Source organism: Macrobrachium rosenbergii, chromosome 15 (genome assembly GCF_040412425.1).
Source record: "Macrobrachium rosenbergii isolate ZJJX-2024 chromosome 15, ASM4041242v1, whole genome shotgun sequence".
NCBI lineage: Eukaryota > Metazoa > Arthropoda > Malacostraca > Decapoda > Palaemonidae > Macrobrachium > Macrobrachium rosenbergii.
Window position 1 is genome coordinate 25,202,677 of NC_089755.1, and position 26,743 is coordinate 25,229,419.

General features: G+C 38.4%; 1 protein-coding gene across 6 annotated transcripts in view; it reads right to left on the minus strand.

Annotated features, from left to right (window-relative positions):
• Positions 1-26,743, minus strand: part of LOC136846465 (cyclic nucleotide-gated channel alpha-3) — a 995,562-nt gene that overhangs the window by 436,604 nt on the left and 532,215 nt on the right. The window lies entirely within an intron of this gene.

Genomic DNA, 26,743 nt, shown 5'->3' on the forward strand with positions numbered 1-26,743 from the left:
GTTTTATGCAAACTATAAAAAATCCTTAATCTATATTCTGCCATTTTCATCTCTTTTTAATTTTCTGTAAAAGAAAACTATTAAGATGGCTTTGTCTGTCCGTCCGCCCTCAGATCTTAAAAACTACTGAGGCTAGAGGGCTGCAAATTGATATTTTGATCATCCACCCTCCAATCATCAAACATACCAAATTGCAGCCCTTTAGCATCTGTAGCTTATCTTAATTAAGGTTAACGTTAGCCATGATCGTGCGTCTGGCAACGCTATAGGACATGCCACCACCGGGCCGTGGCTGAAAATTTCACGGGCCGCGGCTCATACAGCATTATACTCTGTACAGAAAACTCGACTGCACCGAAGAAACTTCGGCGCATTTTTTACTTGTTTTCTCTTACCCCTCACGTCAAGTAACGAAGAGACAAGAGAAAAGTCGGAGATCTTGGCCTTAATTTTATAGAAATTACAAAATAAATAAGTATAATTAATCACGTAAAAAGATTACCTGGAAAAATCCCCGTAACTCACACTGATATTGGAATTACCTATAAACCCAGCATCCGTGACCAGAACCATCCCACAATCAAGCCAACAACCTTCCCTCGAGTCAATGGACTTCGAAGAACATACTGTACATTATATAATGTCTTTTGACAAGATGATATATTGGACTTTTTGACCTCGTGATCACAAAAGATCAACCGCTCCCAGAAAAAGTCTGGAATAATAATAATCCTTTTCTGTCTAAATAATAAGGCCCATAATTCATCCTTGGGCGGCAATAGCCACTTCATCAGCTGCCCATAATCCACTGTCTGACGAAGAGTCCATTAACTGCAGAAAACGGCGTCTGAAGTCCATCAGGCATAGAAAATGGGTTATCTCCCTCGCATCACTGCTCCTTAATGTCTATGGTATTTCACATCGTTTCTGTGAATTTACCTAAAACGGAGATAGACTGTCTTATGAGCAGCTTTCATGTTCTTTCCAACTAAATTAAAATCCATGTTTATAACGGCCCAAAAAGAAGAAGGGATTATGGCTCCTAATGCACGTACAACACGAGATAAAAAAAAAAAAATCCGAGAATCTTCATCGCAAACTAAAAGGAAAAAAGTTGAAGAACTTCAGCGATGTCATCAGCAATCTCATTTAAACAAGCTCTCAAGATTTAGTCTGTCTTCGCCTACAAGACTGGAGCCTCATTAGGTAGTACTCTCTCTCTCTCTCTCTCTCTCTCTCTCTCTCTCTCTCTCTCTCTCTCTCTCTCTCTCTCTCTCTCCTTCGCATTTCCTTTGATCACGCGAACCACTTCCCTTTAAGACGAGATAAGAAACTAAAATCACCAGGAACTCGATTACGTACAAGTGAGGCCGATGACAAAAATAAGGCGAAACTTTATTTAAAGGTTTATTATATCTTGGTTTCTCCAAAAGATAAGTACACTGCCAAACAAACAAAAATCTACGAACAAAGTACCAGTGATAATCCGTTACACATTAATCACAAGTTGAATAAAACATAACAAAGGTCCGGCACAAGAAATGTTACCCACAGAGATACCTGGATTAAAGACTGATGTTGGAGTGAGCGGAAACTGTGGTAGGATTGCCACTTAAAGTCATTATCTTTAAATTCAAATACCAAATCACCTGGAAAAATGACTTTAACAAACGTGAAATATACTATGAAAACTCAATGCTCGGGGGGCCATTTATTAAATCTAACTGATATAGTTGTGAATTTATTTTAGCAATTACACAACACCGAGCGCATCATATACCAAAGCAGACGGCTCATCAACAGTTCCTCCCCCTCATATAGCCACTAGTCTGTTTGTGAACCTCTCCTCAGTCTCAAAACTTCGAATTACACACTTTGCACGCTTCTATAGTCCTCCATTATCCCCGCGTGACCAAACCACCTAAAAAAAAAAATTTTAATTCCCATTTTCACAAATGTTAACCGTATCTCACCTCCTCTGCTTTCCAAACTTCTTATTACTTCTCATTCGAATTCAACCTCCATATTTCTCTTCCATAAGAAGAGTAGGCTTCGGCTACAAGTTAACTATTGTGAATACACACACTCACACACAAACACATATACATATATGTATATATATATATGCTCTCCAAACTTCTTATTACTTCCCATTCGAATTCAACCTCCATATTTCTCTTCCATAAGAAGAGTAGGCTTCGGCTACAAGTGCTACTTAACTATTGTGAATACATACACTCACACAAACACACACACACATATATATATATATATATATATATATATATATATATATATATATATATATATATATATATATATTTATATATATATAGACACACACACACATATATATAAATATAGCCACATCGCGTTCTGCGGCCGTTGTGAAATATTTTAACTTGATTAACCTCAGTCTAGGCTTCATATATTTTAATACTCTTCTGCACTGCATGCTCATTTTAAAGATGCAATTTAACACCTAAAAGATGACACCGCCATAAAAAATACTGTCACTGACGTTAATACACGACTGGACATAAAAATGTATTACGAAAAGAAAGTTACCAAAAATTTGATCGTTATGAATAGTCCAGCCCTACCGTCAAGGGATCACTGTGGAACAGACCACTGTCGTATTCCTATTAAAATACCATTTCCGTAGATGTCCCGGCTCATATGTCGGTAAGACTACAATGAACCTAATAGAGAGAATCTCTTGTCACAGTAAGAAGGGGCCATAAAGAAACGCACGAGAGAGGCATACTGAATCGACATCGGAGGAGATACCACAGCAATGAATACAGAAATTCTGGAAGGACCCAGAACCAAAGGAGCCTACGGTTGCTCGAGGCTCTCCTAATCTAACAAGAGAAGCCTTCCCTGAACACATAGCAGGAAATGTTCCTCTTGTCAACCAATTTCAGGCGCCCTTCTAACCATGATCTGACAAGACCCACAGCTGATAATGACTTCACAAGCGTGAGAGACGGCAAAGCAAGTCTTCTCAGGCGTGAGCAGCACCAGTGCGGCTGATAAAAAAAGCCGCCTCTCGACCAACCGACCAAAATATTTGCCAGGAAATACCAGCGGCTGAGTCATCACACCTGGTTAGCAGCAAACAGCATCTCCGTTGCTTGTAAAAAATGAATTATGAAAAAATCTCGCCAGCTGATCAGAGCGCGAAAGTCTATTCTCACCCAATCAGCGGTCCGTAATCATCATAACATCCGCTCCTCCCTACGCACACGCACGCGCGCGCGCGCGCACACACACACACAGAACGACCATCTTGTATATAAAACCAGACTCATCTTAGTAGAAAAGAGAGATTAACCGCCACTACCTTTCCCTTCCCGTCCCTACACTGTCAACCCCTCTCCTCAAAGCTACGACTTTCGTTCTCTAGCAATCCAGCAAACGTCGATAGAGCGTCACAACAGGCAATAACAGTGAAATAAACGTTACAGGTGAAGACATCACACGTCTTTTCGAGAGAATCACCGAAAGGCCTGCTGACAGATTAGAGCTGGTGTGCTCCAAGCTCCACCTTTATCATCCATCCCATCCTGAAACAGCTGCTGTTCATTTTGAATAGTGTGTGTACTATCGATTCTCGTACTGCTTATTGTGACTTCTTTCCGAGTAAGTGAGACATATTTTGGTGTCTACTCCTTAGATTTTATACCCTATCTCGCCATTTGCAATTTTTTCCCCTTTCCTTCCTGGTTCTCTGCGACTAAACAGACTTTCCGCTAATAAACTCTCTCTCCTATTCATGGGTACTGAAGGTTTAAAGGGGTTTGTAACCCTACCCGTCCCTTTTTCCATTTTTTTTTTTATCAAAAGGAGTTTGAAACCATACCCGTCCTTATTTCCCTTTCCAATCACTTTTTTTCTCTCTCTCTCTCTCTCTCATTCCAAACACCATCTTCTGTCACATGCTGCTCTAGGGGCAAGAGCCCGTGCTGACATACAGCTGGCTTAATCTAATCTCGTCTTCTGGCGTAATCATGATCAATGAAGCCTGGGCAAGCGTGGCACAGAAACTGAAAAGACAACTTACCCAAGGAACACTTCAAGGATTTCCTCAAGGCTTCCTGGTAAACATCTGTTACTTTGCAACTTGGATGCATTATAATCCTCTTATTAAAGAATTCCCACCAAAAAAGAGTTTATCTCTCCACTTATGAAAGAATGACAAATACAAAAGAGCTGCTGGTGGAATGCATAATGGTGAAAGAGTAATATTAAGAAAGATTGATGACTATACAAATTGAACGCAGCTGAAGCAGCAATCACAATCAATTCCACTTGTTGCAAGAGGGTGTACTACCTACGTACTGCATTATTATTAGCTAAGCTGCGGTTTTAGTTGGAAGAGCAGATTCCTTCAAGCCAAAAGGCTCCAACGGAGAAAGCAGCCCTGTACGGGAGAAGTACTAAAGTAATGATGAAACTACAGTATATAGGCGACATACCAACGAAAAATAAACAAGAGGCAACGAACTGAACAAAGAAATGACGCATGTGAGACTAATAAAAAAAAAAACATTTAAGCAGAGTTTGAAATTCTGGTATTAAAACGATTTATTTATATGACTTGGAAAATATTCCCTCATTTGATCGTGGCTGGAACAAAACTTCTAGGAAAAAAAGTGTTGTATTAAATCTCACACACGAAAAGTACAAACTGCTAGAATCGATTGCATATTTTGTACTTCGTATGGCTGGTATAAGCTGGAAACTTCAGAACGCAAAGGGTGATCAGAATTATGAGATTTTATAAGAATTCACAATGAGTTTAATGGGATCATCGTGCCACAAATTAAAGCTAAGATTTGTAATACGATAATCAACGGGATCAAGTTTTTTTTATCCGATAGATTAAGATAAGAGTCAACTGCAGCTGAATACCAGACCAGGAACAATACTCAAAATATTTCAGAAAAAAAAAATTTAAATCTTCAGGACATTGAAATCTTGAGACTTTCTTAATATACCAAATTGTTGCACAGCTGATGAAGAAACGAACCGAAGATGTTTCTCAAAAGTAAATTCATACTGAGATGGTACATTGGGTTTTTAACGAGTTACGTCATTAAAGAAACCCTAAGGCCCTACAATTTTTCTTCGTTTTAACGTGCTTTTTCCCATTTTTATATGGGGTAAGCACGATGCCTTCTTTTTTGAAGGACTTTGATTTGGCGATGGGGTAGGCCGTAGCCTCGATCGGCTGCCCTGCCTGACATCGCTTAGACCCCGGTAACGATGTGTTCGTGTATCGTACCAATCCCCAGCTCCCTTTCTCCCAGCAGCGAGGAGAACTGGGCGGTTAGGTCGACAGTTCGAGACGTGTGAGGTGTCTGTTATGTTTTTAGAAGATGTTGGAGTGACTTTGTTTATGTGTGTATTAGTCTGTAACACCCATTTGCTTTCAGCAAACCTATCCGTTGATTACATACGTAATCCCGGGGTGTCTACACGGATAGCAAAGTGTCCGCCTTCTCTGACCAGTCGGCTGCGGATTTGAACCCGCGCCACGGACCTCTTTGAAGTCCTAGGCTGCTGCTCTACCGACTGAGCCATCGAGGCTCTCCTAAGGCACTACAATGCCTTGGATTATTTTTTTTTACCAGAATTGATACACTGCACTGCCTCAACAAGTTTACTGGAACTTGTGGTTTGGGTGTTTTCCAACAGTACCACAACTCAGCCCAATACCGCCAGATGTCTTTTTTGGCCAACTTCCACAATATATTTCTTGTGATTTCGTGCTTTGTAACTTCGTGACGCTTTAAGCGTGTTCCAAGAGAATGGGTCCTTATTCTTTACAATAATCCTCCTACTTAAAGTCGGTCCATAACATCGATGGGAGTGGGGGACGTGGCTTGTAAAGACACCTGAAAATTAGCCGGAGTAGTGGGGTAGTCGGTTCCTCTTTCACGAAACTGACTTCAGGCTCAGTACCCATTTACAGCTGCGGCGACTGAGGGAGCGGTGAGCGGGAATTGAGAACCAGCCGAGGACTCAACTGCCGAGCCACACCGTAATACAAGCACAGCCATATATAGCGTGTATAAAACAAATTATGGATAATGATCTCCAAGAAATACAGGACAACATAACGTCTCGATAAATCATGTGTACGAAGCAACTGAAAAATGACTTTAATATTGCCGTCACTTTTGACGCGACAGATTCGGTTAGCAGTTTAATAAATCTGGTCTTTCAAGACGGACGGCCGATTTCGAGGGGTTTTCCATTATTTTGAGAATCTACAACGTCCTTCTCCAATTAAAACTTTTGTCATAAGTCGCACTCTTTCCATCACGGCCCTCCCGATACATTTTTCTCAGGTATATTTACACTCACTCTTAAGAAACATGAATTCTCTCGGTGTTCTACGAAACTAAAATACTGAATAGTTAAAATTTTTGTATATTCACTTGTTTTTTATAAAATACAAGTACACAAATACGTCAAGGTAAACAACGCCAAAATTCTTAATGAATTAAGAAATCCTGCGCTGTGCGTCAACGTAATAAAATAAATATGGACCAATTTTTATCTAAATAATTTAACTAATGTGACTCGTCATATCAGAATACATTAGAAAGGTAACCGCAATTTCTACTGCGACAGAGATAACAAAATAGAATAGTAATCCCCTACTGAGCATCCTCGACAAGAAATCTAGTGGTAAAGAATCAAGATTGATTCTCAAATTTCCAAAATCTAACGATTTCACCCACCGTCAATAACATTTGGATGCACAACTTCAGTCATGAAGATACAGCCGCCAAGCTACTCTGAAAGAGAAAGAATCGAAGAAAAACCTTCACGAAGATAACCGCGAAACTTGTTGCTCTATAATCAGAGACCAAAGAATACCTTGGGTTTCTGCGAATTCTCCAGAAGATTAACAGTGACCCAAACTTCCTTAAGGAGGTAAACACTAGTGATAGGTTTGAGGTGGTTCATCGAAAAAGAAAGAAACGACGGGTCTTATATTTGAAGCCAGTAAATATCTGTAAAAAAAAAGAAAATAAATAAAAGTAAATGAAATTCGGAGGCATGCTAAAATTAGCCTCGGGTATGATATTACATTATGACACATGCTGGAAGCAATGTTTCTTTCATAATGGAACAAGAGACTAGAATGGCCGTTCAAAGCAGGCTCGGTACTGCAAGCAGGGCTGATATTAATGACCTTCCCCAAGAGGGAACGACAAACAGGCTTTTTTGGATAAAACGACGTGGGTTCTATAAGTCAGCAAATTACGCATTATTAATAACCAAGCACTAGTTGAACTGTATACGAAAGAATTACAAACAGTATCACAACGTTACGCAATGACAAACACAAGTAAATAAATCGGCGGTAGGATGATTTCTTTGAAAATAGGTAGCAATAGATCATCACTATTTCTCCCTTTCTCTGCTTAAGCACCTCCTCCTCCTCCCCCTCCTCCTCTTGATGATGATGACACTGGTGAGATAACCACTTCAAGAGTAGGCTGCAAGTGAACACATATCCCCTGAATCTTCTGTTTTTAAAGCATTTTTTATGTTTAGGAACATACACCTCTCTCTCTCTCTCTCTCTCTCTCTCAAGAAAGGCCCAACGAAAGGGACTCATTCTGATGACGTAAAGGCGATCAATGACCTGACCTAACTGAAGAGGTTCTCAGGCGAGGGTTCGCAAAGACTTTGACTCTGAAGAGCAAAAGAAGAAATGTGTCACAACTGCCAAGGATCATTCTGAATTGAAGATGACAATCTTGTTGCTTCTGTGACAGGCCGCACTTTTTTAGACATATAAACGCAATCTCTTTTTCTCTATCTCTCTATTTCTCTTTATTTGTTAACTCAAATTCATTAACAACGCTGGGGAAAGGATTTCTGAACCGAGGAAAGAAAGGAGTAGAAAACTGATTGAGAACATTTGAAAGGCGAAATACAGTAAGGGGTATGCACCATGGAACTAAACAAAGTTTCTTCACATTCCCTTTGCTATTTAAAAAAATAATTCTTTTGTCTTTTTAATGAACTTACGAGTTAATTCAAAACGTCATTATAAGTCTGACCTGACAAGAAACCTTTTTCACGGGAGCTCAGCTCTTTAATCTATTCCCATTTATCATTTATGGAATTTTCTGGTGAGTCTGATGTCTTAATACCCTTACTTTTTCTTCACAGACACTAATCCCGTATCTACATTTATTAGGATGAGAAACTAATCTAGACCTAATTTCCATAAAATCGAAGTCTAAGACCCAAACTTAATCTCGATCCAATTTTCATGCAAAAACGCTCTGGCGTGGAGGAGAAAAGTCCTTCGGGTAGAGAAGAAAAATTTCATCTAATATATACAAAAACAATGGAGAGAGAGAGAGAGAGAGAGAGAGAGAGAGAGAGAGAGAGAGAGAGAGAGAGAGAGAGAGAGAGAGAACCTAGGGAAAAACCAAATAGTTGGTGACAAAGACGACCACAAGCAGTGGATCCCCTTGAATTCCGTTAATCATTCCATCGGAGACGTCAGTCACAATTGACGACCATTCTGTTCCACCCAGCCACCAAACAGGAGATCTTCCAGGGAGGAGGAGGAAGAGGAGGAGGAGGAGCACGATGCTGGGTGACGTATCAAACATGGAAACTGCAAGTTAAATTAGTATCTCAAACTTTACCTCAATTTATGTTGCATAAGGCCCTGCGTCTCTCCCTCCCTGACGAAGAACCATAGTCGCTGCTAGTTCTAAGAGAACTCGAAGTGGACCCCAACCTATTTCTCCTTCCAATAACAGTCCAACACATTTCCAGCGTGGAATAGCCACCTGGCAAGACACCGGCCAACACTCATCCGACACGACTTTTCCCTTATAAGAAACCCTTATAACTGTCACGCTTCTAGTTTTATTCCCCTGACCTGTTCTGCTTGAGAATACATGCAATGCTGCATCCGGTAAATAAATGAAAATAAATAAAGTAAATAAAAAACAAATATAAATAAGTAAAGTCTAACCTCACAGATGTTTCCAAGCACCCATTTACACAAAAGATCATTTTATTTCATCTTCCATAAGCAGTGCAATTAAACTTAAAAGCAAAACTATAATACTGACATTGAGCATATATACATGTGGAGTATTAATAATTAATAATTAATATATATATATAATATGATCATCCTATGCCAGGATAACCCTAATACAACCGATAAACTATAGAGTATATATAGTAATATAGTAAGAACAAGAGGAATTTGTTTCTGGTGATAGAAATTCTTTTCGCTATAATGTGGTTCGGATCCCATCCCTGCTGCTAGGTAACCAATTGGTTCTAGCCAGAAAAAAAATCTGAATGACAACCGATAAGAGCTGTTAATCTCTCTCTCTCTCTCTCTCTCTCTCTCTCTCTCTCTCTCTCAGCATTTTTGACATTTTTATATTTCACCCCTTCTCACCCTTCATTCCTATTGGAACTGAACTTGGACTTAAACGGCATCGGGAGTGTTACCATCCATCTCAAGTGTCCTCGAAAACTATGGATTAAACACAAATATTTGTCACTTTTGACATTAATTGTTCATCCTTTCTCACCCACGCTTCCTACTGGGGCTGAACTTAGACTTAAAGAGCATCGGGAATGTCACCATTCATCTCAGTGACCCCAAAAACTACGGATTAGACACTAATATCTGTCTTTTCGGTTATATTTACAAGTCACCCCTTCCCACCCCTACCCACTTTGGTGCCAGCAATGTCTTAACCCACCCCCAAAATGTATACTTTTCCAGACAGTAGGTCATATGTATACCAAAATGAGGTATGATGAATTTGTAGTTTATTTAGTTACCAAGTCTACGGGCAGGACCAGCCCCGTTTCAGGGAACCCTTCCCACCCCAACCCCCTTTGGAGCCTTTGGTGCCCTTTGGTACCCTTTGGTGCTAGTGATGTCTTACCCCCACAGTATTGTTTTCAAGATAGTAAATCATATTATACCAAATTTTGTTAATGCGTTTCACAGTTATGATAGCACATACACATCTATTTATATACAGTATATAGACTTAACCAGAACTGACCTGGACTGGAGCTAATTACCATGTCCCACATATATAATCATATATATACAGTATATATGATGTGTGTATATATATATATATATATATATATATATATATATATATATATATATATATATATATATATATATATAGTACATATATATATATATATGTGTGTGTGCATATATACACATATAATGTGTGTGTATGTATATACATATATACAGTACAAATATATATGTATATGTGCGAGTATTTGGTATGTATGTATAGGCTTAGCCACAAATATCGTTTAATTTCCAATCCGTTATACCTTGGGAATCACTTACTCCCAAGGAGACTTATAATTGGTAAGTGCTTCGACACCAGTGGGTTCGAACCGTTCCTTGGTTTAGAAACAAAGATGTACAGTGACTTTTGACCACCGAGCCATCAACAGAAGTTGATACCTACTCTGCTATACATAAGCCCGCCGAATTCAGGTTTCTACTTCTAGAATTAGTAACTCATGGCTAATTACGAATTTTTGTCACATACAACGTAGCTTTTTTATATACACAAATATTTAGCTAAAAATGTTGTATATCAATATCTATAATCCCCGTTGGGTGTAAGTTATTCCCGAATTATAGTAATTCGTTATTAAACGACAGGTGAGGCTTAATATGGTTGTATATTAATAGCATCACAAAATTCAATGTCAACGAAAATTTTCATCAACAACTTGATAATGTATAAAGATTTCAGTAATTGCCGCATAAATCTTCCTCCTTTTCGCAGAATTATGTAAGAAAGACAAGAACCACATCAACGATTGAGAGCCTCTAGTAGGTACTTCAGCCGGTGAGTAGAAATACTTTTGTCTAGACATCTAGAGAGAGAGAGAGGAGAGAGAGAGAGAGAGAGAGAGAGAGAGAGAGAGAGATAACAGCGTACAGGTCTATATGTAAATGAAGCAGGATTATAAATAATGGAAACAGAATATGTAAATTCGTATTACAGCATCAACTGCGGAAGTACCAGCCATCCGAAAAATGTCATCGTAGACTTTTATGACTGGCATATGGACGCTCAGTCTCCACTCAGCGGAGGAGCGGTGGCAGGAGGGTAACTGGATTATGCCCACCACACACGCAACGACTCTTCATTTCCTTTTTAGAGGATGCATCAAGATCGATTACAAAACAAGTAAAAAATGTCCCCACGTTTCTTTGGCGCAATCGAGTTTTCTGTACAGCGTATAGTGCTGTATGAAACTCTCTCAGTCACGACCAATGAAACTCCAAGCCGCGGCCCATGAAACTTTCAGCCACGGCCCGGTGGTGGCCTGTGTTGGGTGCCAGACGCACGATCATGGCTAAATTTAGCGGTAAATAAAATAAAACTGAGGCTAGAGGGCCGCAATTTGGTATGTTCGATGATTGGAGGGTGGTGATCAACATACTAATTTGCATCCCTCTAGCCTCATTAGTTTTTAAGATCTGAGGGAGACAGAAAAAGTGCGGACGGACAGACAAACCGCCATCTCAATAGTTTTCTTTTACCGAAAACTAAAACAGTAGCGTGATAAATGAAATAAAACAATAGGAATATGAATATTTAGCTGATTTGGGTTTCGATTTATGAAAATTAGGCTATAATGCCAAGCACTGGGCACATTCAGCCAATCAGCAGTTAAGACAGTCAAAAAGGAGTTGGAGTTGCACTAAGAGGTAATAGTTAGAGGTGCTGGACAGCAAAATGGAAGAAAGGAATCGGGGATCGAAGTACAGTAAAAGGCTAAAAAGTGGGTGCACCTGGGGGCCGAAGGGACGCTGCATACAACTTTCATTAGTGCCTACAGTGCACCATACAATATTAAACGATTCATTACCAAAAAAAAAGAAGTGTAGAACAGCATTAAAAAAACGTAACGTGTCTCCTCAACTTCGATGTTCTTTAAAGTTGTCACCACGTTCTGACAGGTCTGAAGTGATTATATGTCCAAGGACTGTCTTTACGAACGAAATAAAACAACCAGTTCCGTAGAAAACAGCGAATTCTGTGAGTTTATGTTGAAGCACTGTCCATATGGACGCAGATAAACAGATACTTTATAAATATTAGGGGAGAAATTAATGAGTGTGTGTTCAATATGAATTTCTTACCAGATGCCATTCGATACAGAGTGGGTCAGAGTGTATTAAAAATTACGATTTCAATCATTTTACTAATGCTGACAGCCGCTCAAGATATATCGCGCAATCCAAATGTTCTGGAGTAATTTTTAAAAGATCATCAATCGTCAGCTTCTTTTTTCCTTATTTGGGGAATTTTTTACACGGGATTCATTCACCGTTCAGCGACTCATGTACTCACGCCACGGCCACCACTGCTTTCAGCACTGGTGTTCACCAACGGGGTATCCACATACAGTATGAATGTGGCAGTGACCCTTGTGATTTTTTGTTCTTTTGAGTTGCCTCTGGTTAGCGAGATTTTCTGAACGGGGTTTCACAGCCCTTCACCAGTAAAAGTGTGAACTTAGAACAAAAAGGCGCGAGGCTTAAACACTACGGAACAACAGATCCACCCCTTGAAGGATGAGAGGAAATAGGAGTCGGGGAAATGGATGAGAGGAAATAGGAGTCGGAGTAATGGATGAGAGGAAATAGGAGTCAGAGAAATGGATGAGAGGAAATAGGAGTCGGAGAAATGGAGGAGAGGAAACAGGAGTCGGAGAAATGGATGAGAGGAAATAGGGGTCGGAGAAATGGATGAGAGGAAATAGGAGTCGGAGAAATGGATGAGAGGAAATAGGAGTCGGAGAAATGGGTGAGAGGAAATAGGAGTCTGAGAAAATAAGAGGCTGGAGAATTCCAAAGCTGAAAACCCAAGATCAAAGGTTACGAGGGGTTCAAGAAATGCTTATGATATTTTCGAAGGTCTAAGAGACGTTCAATAGACAGATCTGAAGACTGAGAAAAGATCTGAGATATCTAATGAATGTCTCTGAAACGATCAGGCGACGATTTTCTGATGGTGACGGAATATTTCTGAATCGTTGCAAGAAAGGACAGATTCTGGGTTATCTGGCGTTTACCTACCAGAGTCATTAACGCCATTTTTTTAAAATCTAACATATTAATAATTAATGCCGATCATAGGCCCGGATAAATGGGGAAGGCTGACGTCATGAATTATGAAATTGGCCATTCAAGAAAGAAACAGCAAGAAGATACTCGATTACAAACAGATATTGCGAGAAGGATTCAGCTAAGAAGAAGAATAAGAAAATAAGTGTGTGTGTGTGTGTGTGTGTGTGTGTGTGTATATATATATATATATATATATATATATATATATATATATATATATATATATATATATATATATATATATATATTAGATAGATAGATAGATATGTGTGTGTATAAAATACAGATACAAATATTATATATACATACATACATACGTATATATATATAATATATATGTTATATAATAAATATATATACAGTATATATATATATATATATATATATATATATATATATATACATATATATATATATATATATATATATATATATATATATATATATATATATAAATTAACATAATGATAAATTAAAACCTATCTGGTGGACGAAATACTGCATAAAAATACATCAGGATTCTGGATAAGATACAGAAAATTTTTAACAAAACACACAAATACACACACACACACACACACACATATATATTTATACATACATACATACATATATATATATATATATATATATATATATATATATATATATATATATATATATACTGTATATAATGCACCTTTATCCCCTTTTGAAGGGACATGACCTGGAGAGAACAGCCTTCCTGTTTCTTGGCAAATGTTTAGGGAAAAAGTTGCAAGCAACACGGTCTTCTCTTGACCCCAGCTGAGTGGACTAGTGTCGGTAGGCCAGGAGCGGACCAAGGCTAGTAATAGTAAATGTTGCAGGCTAGCAAAGAATGCCATGAATTAGAAAAGTAATCTTATGTCTGTAATTGTATGTTACCATGTACGAGGTGACGAAAAATATTCATCACAACAAGCATCATTAAACAGGATCAGCTGGGTATCTTCTGAAAGGGGGAGACGTGATTCAATTTGCCAAGACCAGTAGGAAGTCATCTTTAAACGCCACTACCTTTCACAATAACCCACGTTTCCCACCTTCCTACCCATGGATATAGTCTCATTTACCCGTTCTGGTAAACATGACATTATATGAGCACCCACGTTTACGAATGCAAATAACCCAAAGTTTTCTCGAGAGCCTTGACCCAGTAGGAATTGAATCACGATTTACTCGGGTTCGACTTGTGTGGGAAGAACGCTGCCCTTCCCCTTTCACGCCCCTCTTCGGAGAGAGGGGGTGTAGTCGGGCTAGTCCCCAGACCCAAGTCTCATCCCATCAAATACGGAGCATAATGGAACAATAAATGTGACCAGGGGGTAATGCCTCCGCCGAGCGCCAATTCACCACCCTCATACTTTCGAGACTGCAACGCCAAAGAAGGTGCGGGGCAGAGTCAGTCTACTAGACTTCTCTACATTCGACGATGTCCAGTAGATAAACTAAAAACGTGACGGCATATCGAAAGTAGACGAAAAACCATAAGTACCAAGAAGAAAGTCGAGGGAAGAACTCAGGACAATTAATCCATTATTATCCAAAATGAAAACTGAAAGAGCTTTAAAGAAGAGAGGTTGAATAACGACAGTAAAAGACCTGAAGAAAAACTGAAAGAGAGGAAGGGATAAAAATGAGTCAGTCGGATTTTGAAGCGGAGCGTAGAACTGCTCACTGAACATAAACCTCACTGAACACTTCCAATCTTTCACCAAGGCATTGAACCGGCCCTTTCTGTAGCTCAGTTAACACCGAGATCTCCGAAAGGACTCTGGAGACTCGGTATTGTTAGCTTTTCAATAACCCCAAGCCGAAAACTATTTCTTTTCCCTGCGCTCATATGAGCTAATATCTTGAATTTCACTAGGTTATGAATTGTAATAAGTCAGTTAGTTAAAATTACTTGTCATTAAGATCGTTAACATTTCAGTAAAGTGAGAGAGAGAGAGAGAGAGAGAGAGAGAGAGAGAGAGAGAGAGAGAGAGAGAGAGAGAGAGAGAGAGAGAGAGAGACTCTTGTAGCTTCAAATTCCACATTATGTCGACAAATGAAAAACTTTGTAGCAAGCAACTCAAACAGACTAAAATTAAAGGAGGAAGCAAGAGAGAAGACAATAACATATGAGAACTCCGTGGTAGATAAAGTCGCGTCAAGACTTGGGAGTATTATCTGGAGTGGAATATTCAGGAAAACATTTCTGACTCCATAACGAAAAATCCATTTAGAACCACCATTGAAACATTTCAGAAACCTTGCACTCTGAAATTACATAAAACACACAAAATATGTTTATTTTTATTTATTCAGATTTTCTGGGAAACTTCACCGTAGTTTGCTTGCTTCTTGTGTATGTGCGTGTATGTTTGTGCTCGCCACCACATGCAACATTCAGCTTTCAACGAGGCCTGAATGAATTCATGGGGCATTAACATGCCATTCATGGGGTATTTACATGCCAAGGAAGATGTACTAACATGTATCTGTTTTTATCTATCTGGTGTATTAATGTATTAGCCATGTTTTCTTCATTTTCTATTTCCGTTTGTTTTGCTTGTTTACATATTTTTATTGGACTGTGGTATATTTGGTCGATAGCATTTGTTTATAACTCCTTGTGAGACCTTCTTGCATTTTCAGTAGTTCTCATTCGGTAACTCGGGGCAGTTTACTGTGACCCAATTTTGCTCATGTGTGTAAGGAATGCAAGTATTCCCTAACCTAACCAGATTTTCCTTACATCTCACTAACCACTTCTCTAACATCTCAGTTTGCAATTAGTTTTCAAAGGCCTCACAAATTTCAAAATAAGCACAATTTTTCTCTTTCCATCGAAGATTTTATTATATACTCAAAGTCTCCGCCCCTAAACCCGATAGTTTTCTTTTACATAAAATTAATCTTTCTCCAGATTCCTATTTTAAACTATAACTGCCGACTGCAAATTTCTCTAAACAGTGTATTAGTATTACGGCTTTTTTCTTACTTTTTACTTATGCCCTCTGAGATCCTTCTTCTCCAGTAACATAACCCTTGACCTTCGCTTGTCCAAAACCCCAGCAAAAGTATTTTTCATTTTTCCTCTATTTTTTTAATATATACATTAGTGCTTCTTTCAACTAAAGGTAATATAAGTATAATGGATCCCGCTGACGCAACCTGCTTCAAACGATTCATAAACCCATTAACAAAATGAAGGACTTTCACTCTTTGTGCTGCTTTCGTCAGCACAAAAAATCAGTAAGGTCATCCTGCGTATACATTTTTAAGCCTATATATATATATTTATATATATATATATATATATATATATATATATATATATATATATATATATATATATATATATATATATATATATAGATATGTATGTTTGCACATATATAATTATATATACACACACACCCTATATATATATATATATATATATATATATATATATATATATATATATATATATATAATATATATATATATATATATATATATATATATATATATATATATATATATATATATATATATATATATATATATTACTAAAGGACGTCATTCAAACTGGATGGTATTTAATGGAGTTTTTATTCAAAAAAGTTACAAGCTTTCTTGGACAAACAGTCCACGTTATCAAGTATCCGTACAATGAGCAAACGCATAGTCCAGGCTGTATTTATATCTGTGTGCTGGGTACTTTTTAATCCTATAATCGCCTAGCTCTTCCTGTGTGACCTCCTCCTCTCTTGACCTTGGTCTTTCTCTGATCCCTGGTTCCAGATGTCCGTTTTCCGTGCGTTCTCTTGCGTTTTTCTTCGTTTCCTTGCTACTGTGGAGTATATGATTTTCTAGATATGCTGTCTTCAAAGCCGTTTCCGGTGTTCCCTGCCATCGTGTTGTTGGCGCAAGTTATGAAGGCGTTCTCTACAACCAGTCTAGATGTTTTGTTGGTGTTCCTGTACAGAAAACTCATATTTTCCCAGTCTATTCTGTGATCATTTTCCCAGCAGTGTTTGGCAACTGCCGACGTCTGATTATAATGCCTTATGTTCTGCAGATGTTGTTTGCTTCGCTCTTTACATGATTTGCCAGTTTCGCCATGTACCCTTCTTCACAGTCTAGACACGCTGCCATATAAGCCCCCTCTAATCTCTTCCCCCTCTACCGACTTTTGTTTCTAACTATTTTATTCTAATGGTGTTTTGTAGCTGCCTATCAATTTGAAATTATTTAGCTTCCTGTTGATGGGTGCAATAGAGTTGTTGTCCGGAACTGTAATTATTTTCTTTCCTACCAAATGTTCCTTTTCAATCCTTTCCCTCTCCCCAAAAATAGTTTTTCCTTGCTTTGATATGTGCCCACTCCCACCAATACTTAGGGTAGCCTAATCTCCTAAAACTCTCCCTCAGGTAATCCAACTCTTCGTCTAAAAATTCAGGACTGCAAATCCTATAAGCCCTGATGGCCAACCCTGTCATTAATCCTATTTTTATTTCTTTCCTATGACTGGAGAACCTATGTATGTATGAATTGGTGTGTGTCTTCTTCCTATATACCTTGAATTTTAAATTCTCCCCTACCCTCTTGACCAGGACATCAAAGAAAGGAATTTCTCCTTCCTTCTCTTCTTCTAATGTAAACTTGATGTGTTCATTTAGTTTATTTATGTTTTCTAAAAACTTGTGTAGATCTTCCCTTTCTCCTTGTAAATGATCAAGATGTCATCAACGTATCTTACCCATTTTACGATATTTAAGTTCCCTTTATTTACTTTGCCCACCTCTTCCTTTCAAACCATTCCATAAAGATATTGGCTAGAATTGGTGAAAGACTTGAACCCATGGCCACGCCATTTTTTTGTATATAATGGTTTTCACTTAACACTGAAAACATTAACGCTGAGGGCCGCTGTTAGCATTTTTATTAAAACGTTTTTAATAAAAATGCTAACAGCGGCCCTCAGCGTTAATGTTTTCAAAAACGAAACCATTATATACAAAAAAATGGCGTGGCCATGGGTTCAAGTCTTTCACCACCCTAGCCAATATCTTTATGGAATGGTTTGAAAAGGAAGAGGTGGGCAAAGTAAATAAAGGGAACTTAAATATCGTAAAATGGGTAAGATACGTTGATGACATCTTGATCATTTACAAGGAGAAAGGGAAGATCTACACAAGTTTTTAGAAAACATAAATAAACTAAATGAACACATCAAGTTCACATTAGAAGAAGAGAAGGAAGGAGAAATTCCTTTCTTGGATGTCCTGGTCAAGAGGGTAGGGAGAATTTAAAATTCAAGGTATATAGGAAGAAGACACACACCAATTCATACATACATAGGTTCTCCAGTCATAGGAAAGAAATAAAAATAGGATTAATGACAGGGTTGGCCATCAGGGCTTATAGGATTTGCAGTCCCGAATTTTTAGACGAAGAGTTGGATTACCTGAGGGGTTTTTGGAGATTAGGCTACCCTAAGTATTGGTGGGAGGGGCACATATCAAAGCAAGGAAAAACTATTTTGGGGAGAGGGAAAGGATTGAAAAGGAACATTTGGTAGGAAAGAAAATAATTACAGTTCCGGACAACAACTCTATTGCACCCATCAACAGGAAGCTAAATAATTTCAAATTGATAGGCAGCTACAAAAACACCATTAGGAATAAAATAGTTAGAAACAAAAGTCGGTAGAGGGGGAAGAGATTAGAGGGGGTTTATATGGCAGCGTGTCTAGACTGTGAAGAAGGGTACTATGTATTAACTGGCAAATCATGTAAAGAGCGAAGCAAACAACATCTGCAGAACATAAGGCATTATAATCAGACGTCGGCAGTTGCCAAACACTGTTGGGAAAATGATCACAGAATAGACTGGGAAAATATGAGTTTTCTGTACAGGAACACCAACAAAACATCTAGACTGGTTGTAGAGAACGCCTTCATAACTTGCGCCAACAACACGATGGCAGGGAACACCGGAAACGGCTCTGAAGACAGCATATCTAGAAAATCATATACTCCACAGTAGCAAGGAAACGAAGAAAAACGCAAGAGAACGCACGGAAAACGGACATCTGGAACCAGGGATCAGAGAAAGACCAAGGTCAAGAGAGGGAGGAGGTCACACAGGAAGAGCTAGGCGATTATAGGATTAAAAGTACCCAGCACACAGATATAAATACAGCCGGACTATGCGTTTGCTCATTGTACGGATACTTGATAATGTGGACTGTTTGTCCAAGAAAGCTTGTAACTTTTTTGAATAAAACTCCATTAAATACCATCCAGTTTGAATGAGGTCCTTTAGTAATTCTACTAATGCACAGAACAATTGTGTATGTGATAAAGTTAATATATATATATATATATACTCAGGCAAGTTAGGGCACCTGGAACCACGGAGATTTATATATATATATATATATATATATATATATATATATATATATATATATATATATATATATATATATACCAATTATATATGCATTTTCTCCTTTAGGACTTTGGGATGAAGTTGGTAGCTCCATGGCCTTCTCTACACAAGCTGTGATCTGCCACCCTGTCGACTAGCAACAAGGTGCTTATTTCAATTGGGAGGGGAGAAAAAAATATAAATATGTATATGAATGTGACTGTCACTGATTCTGTACATGGCATTTCTATACTTATGAATGTTAAGCCATGGATAAACACATTATTATTTAAAAATTCATTAAGCTTTATTGAAAATTTGTTACATACTCATCATATGTAACTCCCAATGGGTGCAAATTATTCCAAGGTGCCTATGTAATATATACAGTATATACATATATATATATATATATATATATATATATATATATATATATATATATATATATATATATATATATATACACACATACATACATACATGCAGACACAAGAGGACGTTTCCCTTTTAATCTCTGAGCCGATCTCTCTAAAAGTTGATAATTCTGACATGGTCTTGTAATGGAAATGAAAGCCATGACCTCATCAAATTCCGATCACGGATTCTTGTGACATCCTATTAATACTCCCAGAAACATAATATAAAAATCTGTGGCTCTTGAGAGCTTTGTAGCTGTTTCCCTATTTGAGTGGCTTTGTAAGCTGTATGCTTTCTACTACAAAGTTTTGTATATAAGGAAGCAAATATGAAGAGCAAGGCCATTTCATAAATATTTACAGACATTAACAATGGCCGACTATAAATTCCCCTTCATCTTACTGTCATTAATAACTTCTCTTTCTCCTTCTCTGTGTGAATAGCCGAAGACTGCGAGAAAAAAAGCCAGCTAGCATACGGGAAAAAGGCCACATTAATCAAAGAGATGGGGGCGCTTTTCCATCGATCTTGTGTGACTACCATTGAAGCCGGGGCATTTCCTTGTTTTCTTTTGATGGCCTAAAATAACAATGTGAAGGATTAAGGAAACCACTCCACTCCTAATCCCTTGTACGAACTCCCTCTCCTGCTGCTGTCATCTGTATTCAGAAGGACAATGTGCGCGTGCTAACGAGAGTGAAGAGAACCAGCGATGATTTCCACCTCCGTTTCCGTTGCAAGAAAAACTATGCTTATTGAAAAGAGAAATCTTTCATTCACACCCACCCTGTTCAACCGAGAGGGTACGCAGGAACGAACTTTTTCTAATGTAAATGTCAGGCAAAAGACTTTAGTCTTTCTTTTACATGACCAGGCTGATGGGGGTGGGGGTGGGGGGGTAAATAAAAAGCGTCTGGCTTACTTCAGAGCTGGAGGAAAAAATCCTCTTAAAAAGAACGACAGGGTCAAGTGTCAGGAATAACTAAAACAAGAAGTCAATCCAAAATGTTTTCAGCAACTTTTTTTTTTCAGGAAGAATGGGCCATTTATATCAACAGCGCACCGGGTTCACATTGAACAAAACCCATAAAATACTTTTAGAATTACAATTGACATAAGTTTACTACAGAAATGATTTCGTCTTTGATTCATAATGAAGAATTATAGTAAGGTGCCCGTGAGCAAAATTTTAGCGAAGTTATGTCACGAATAATGACATTAACGACAAAGAAAACCATTCTTCATCCCGGTTTGGTTACGAAGTACTATGAAATTCTAATCTATAAATGAACCAATTTTCTCCCGTCTTTACCCTGCAACTTTACTTTAATAATGGAATATTCTGTCAGAATGAACAGCCGCCTTAACTTACATCAACCTATCGTCTTCAAATTCTTTCCACATGAGCCAACCCTCTCATACATTTTACAACTTTTATGTCCCTTTACATTGCTCCTACTCTCCGTTCTTTTAACATACCATACAGTATACTTAAAATTCATTTCAACAGATTTACCACCTTTTTCCCTCTGCATTCAACACCCTTCATTTTTTCCCTTAAAGGAGGACTGACTCGACAATCCCTTCATTCCTTTCAACATGGCTTCCATGGGCACTCCAAGTCACCAGAGGGTTAGGCACGTAGCTCGCTTACTGCCTTGCTTCATCTATTCAGTAACACAATGCTTCTCTCATCCGACCATCATCTATTATATTTTCTTACAGACACCTATAAAAAAAATCAAACACTTTCTTCTCCCATCGTCTATATTAACACTAACTGCTCTGTTTTCTCAGCTCAACTTCACCCTCATATCGTTACTCCTCCTCAAGTTTACACTTAACTTTATTCTTGTTATTGCTTTTTTTTCAAATTTGAGCAGTTTCCCCTAGCGAGTGGTGACTCCTGAGAAAAACCACCACAACAGTCACTGCCACAGTGATAATTTAACTACAGAATTATGGATAAGCCCATGCTCCAAAATTCCACAACATTGCCCATTCATAAACCTACATTGAGGTCTTATTTTCCTCCTTCGTCCAAACAATTCTCAATTAAACACTATTTTCAGCAAACTTCATCACCCATTCACTCCATACGACTGAGCCATCTGAAAGTACTCTTATTCATTACACACACAAACACGCTCACACACACATAAATACATATATATATATATATATATATATATATATATATATATATATATATATATATATATATATATATATATATATATATATATATATATACATACATATATATATAAATATTTTATACAATATATATATATATTTTATATATATATATAAGTTATATATATATATATATATATATATATATATATATATATATATATATATATATATATATATATATATATACACATACAAAGAGAGAGAGAGAGAGAGAGAGAGAGAGAGAGAGAGAGAGAGCATATGCTAGAGAGGCTAAAAGCCAATTGAAATTATGGAAGAAAAATTAACGTCACATTTTGCTTTTACGGGGTTCGACGTCAAATCGGTAAAACAACACTGCTGAAATCACACACATCGCTTAACTACTGTTTAATCTACTCTTACCAAACCACACTCAGAAACTGCCAGAACACCCGAAAAAATTCGATCATTGTAACGAAAACTACGTTAAGGTTAATCGGAAAAAGGTTTACGTTAAGGTTAATCGGAAAAAGGTTTAAGGCATGGTTTTCCAACAGAGACTCGTCACAGATTTACTCTCTCCAGCTGCCACATTACAGAAATGCCAAGGTAAATCCACGTCCTAATCGTGTTCAACATTCCGCTGTGCTGATGTCACGTGCTTCATAATGGAAGGAATGGAGCGCGATGAAATGAAGAGATTTTCTATACTGTTTAGTAACTATTTCTTGCTCCTCTTGTCGATATAAACCTCTTTCTATGCAGTGACAGTATAATTACAGTTGTAATTCAGCGCAAATTAATAAGGATTTCGGAAGTCCGCAACGAAGAACACAGATGAGTCCAAAAAGGAAATGGCTTATTTGAATTCCCAGAGAAAACTACATATAAGAGGTTACAGAGAAAAAGTCCTTTTAGGAGTAGAAAGGAATAAGGACATAGGTGAGTTTGTAGGGTACTTTTAGTGACTCCTCGTGGAACACTTGATTACCGGAAAGGATTTTTAATAAGCATGAAAATTAAAAACTACAAAACAGACCTTAGTCCATCACTGTAATTACTGCTAATACATCAGAAAGTCAAAGTCTTTCAGTCTCAATGACTCCGTTAAGAAATGGTCTTAGCGGAGTCAGTCAGGAAGAGGAGTCTTGATGAATCGTTCGGATCAAGTCATTCAAAGACCTCATCATCAATCTGCAAAGCGAAAGCTTTGAAGAGAAGAACTTGAATGGTTCCACGAAGGAAGTCATCCTAATGTGCTCGTTTGGCGAAGAATTCAAGTCCAAGGGAAAATGTAATCCGTTATCCGCATTTTCATTAGGCAACATTTATTGCAGCCAGGAAAATCATCTACAAACGGGCATAATTGCGTATGAGAATATCATTTTCCACTTCATCACAAATTCCAAAAGGAGAGGAAGCGAGATGTCATACAATCGATTAATATTGCTCACACGTCAATATCCCTCGGGATGCTTCTGATGAGGAAAGCAATTCTGAGGGAAGAATGCAAGAGCCGCATCGAGGGAAACTTTCATCTTTTACAAAAAAGAAAAACTGAGACTTGGATCAAAACGACTGCCCGGAGAGAGAGAGAGAGAGAGAGAGAGAGAGAGAGAGAAATATGAAATGGGTGAAGGACATAATTTCAAGGGGTAACCGAAAATAAAATTTAGAAGATTGCAAAGTGATTCTACTTCATTCTATGAAATATATATATATATACAGTATATATATATATATATATATATATATATATATATATATATATATATATATATATATATATATATATATATATATATATATGACTATTTATCACATCACCGTGATTCATATACAATCAGAAAGCTACAAACGTCCTTTAATATCCAATTCACTCTACCTCAGAAGTAATATATTTTCATATATGTTACCGAAGGAATTTTAGTTGATAATAAGTCCACCGTCCGTGGGTCGAACCAACGACGGACGAGGAATCAGGACTACAGTGACACACTAACCAGTCGGCCACAAGAGAGGGGTATAAGTGAATACCATCTCCCATCAACCCACCCGTCGAACTCAGGTGTTTTGCGTTTGGAGACGATATCCACCCACCTCTGCCATGTTGACCGTGTAGTGCGTTTTGTCGCGCGTAGCCATATTATGACTATTTATCACATCACCGTGATTCATATACAATCAAAATACAAACGTCCTTTAATATCCAATTCACTCTACCTCGGAGTAATATATTTTCATATATGTTACCGAAGGAATTTTAGTTGATAATAAGTCCACCGTCCCCGTGGGGTCGAACCAACGACGGACGAGGAATCAGACTACAGTGACACCGACCCCACGGACGGTGGACTTATTATCAACTAAAATTCCCTTTCGGTAACATATATGAAAATATATTACTTCCGGGAGGTAGAGTGAATTGATATTAAAGGACGTTTGTAGCTTTCGATTGTATATGAATCACTGTGATGTGATAAATAGTCATAATATGGCTACGTGCGACAAAACGCACTACACGGTCAACATGGCAGAGGTGGGTGGATATCGCTCAAACGCAAAACACCTGAGTTCAACGGGTGGGTTGATGGGAGATGGTATTCACTTATACCTCTCTTGTGGCCGACTGGTTAGTGTGTCACTGTAGTCCTGATTCCTCGTCCGCCGTTGGTTGACCCCACGGGACGGTGGACTTATTATCAACTAAAATTCCCCTCGGTAACATATATGAAAATATATTACTTCCGAGGTAGAGTGAATTGGATATTAAAGGACGTTTGTAGCTTTCTGATTGTATATGAATCACGGTGATGTGATAAATAGTCATAATATGGCTACGTGCGACAAACGCACTACACGGTCAACATGGCAGAGGTGGGTGGATATCGTCTCCAAACGCAAAACACCTGAGTTCGACGGGTGGGTTGATGGGAGATGGTATTCACTTATACCCTCTTGTGGCCGACTGGTTAGTGTGTCACTGTAGTCCTGATTCCTCGTCCGTCGTTGGTTCGACCCCACGGGACGGTGGACTTATTATCAACTAAAAATTCCCCTTTGGTAACATATATGAAAATATATTACTTCCGAGGTAGAGTGAATTGGATATTAAAGGACGTTTGTAGCTTTCTGATTGTATATGAATCACGGTGATGTGATAAATAGTCATAATATGGCTACGTGCGACAAACGCACTACACGGTCAACATGGCAGAGGTGGGTGGATATCGTCTCCAAACGCAAAACACCTGAGTTCGACGGGTGGGTTGATGGGAGATGGTATTCACTTATACCCTCTCTTGTGGCCGACTGGTTAGTGTGTCACTGTAGTCCTGATTCCTCGTCCGTCGTTGGTTCGACCCCACGGGACGGTGGACTTATTATCAACTAAAAATTCCCCTTCGGTAACATATATGAAAATATATTACTTCCGAGGTAGAGTGAATTGGATATTAAAGGACGTTTGTAGCTTTCTGATTGTATATGAATCACGGTGATGTGATAAATAGTCATAATATGGCTACGTCGACAAACGCACACACGGTCAACATGGCAGAGGTGGGTGGATATCGTCTCCAAACGCAAAACACCTGAGTTCGACGGGTGGGTTGATGGGAGATGGTATTCACTTATACCCTCTCTTGTGGCCGAATGGTTAGTGTGTCACTGTAGTCCTGATTCCTCGTCCGTCGTTGGTTCGACCCTACGGGACGGTGGACTTATTATCAACTAAAATTCCCCTTCGGTAACATATATGAAAATATATTACTTCCGAGGTAGAGTGAATTGGATATTAAAGGACGTTTGTAGCTTTCTGATTGTATATGAATCACGGTGATGTGATAAATAGTCATAATATGGCTACGTGCGACAAACGCACTACACGGTCAACATGGCAGAGGTGGGTGGATATCGTCTCCAAACGCAAAACACCTGAGTTCGACGGGTGGGTTGATGGGAGATGGTATTCACTTATACCCTCTCTTGTGGCCGACTGGTTAGTGTGTCACTGTAGTCCTGATTCCTCGTCCGTCGTTGGTTCGACCCCACGGGACGGTGGACTTATTATCAACTAAAAATTCCCCTTCGGTAACATATATGAAAATATATTACTTCCGGAGGTAGAGTGAATTGGATATTAAAGGACGTTTGTAGCTTTCTGATTGTATATGAATCACGGTGATGTGATAAATAGTCATAATATACACTACGATGCGACAAACGCACTACACGGTCAACATGGCAGAGGTGGGTGGATATCGTCTCCAAACGCAAAACACCTGAGTTTGACGGGTGGGTTGATGGGAGATGGTATTCACTTATACCCTCTCTTGTGGCCGACTGGTTAGTGTGTCACTGTAGTCCTGATTCCTCGTCCGTCGTTGGTTCGACCCCACGGGACGGTGGACTTATTATCAACTAAAAATTCCCCTTCGGTAACATTTATGAAAATATATTACTTCCGAGGTAGAGTGAATTGGATATTAAAGGACGTTTGTAGCTTTCTGATTGTATATGAATCAC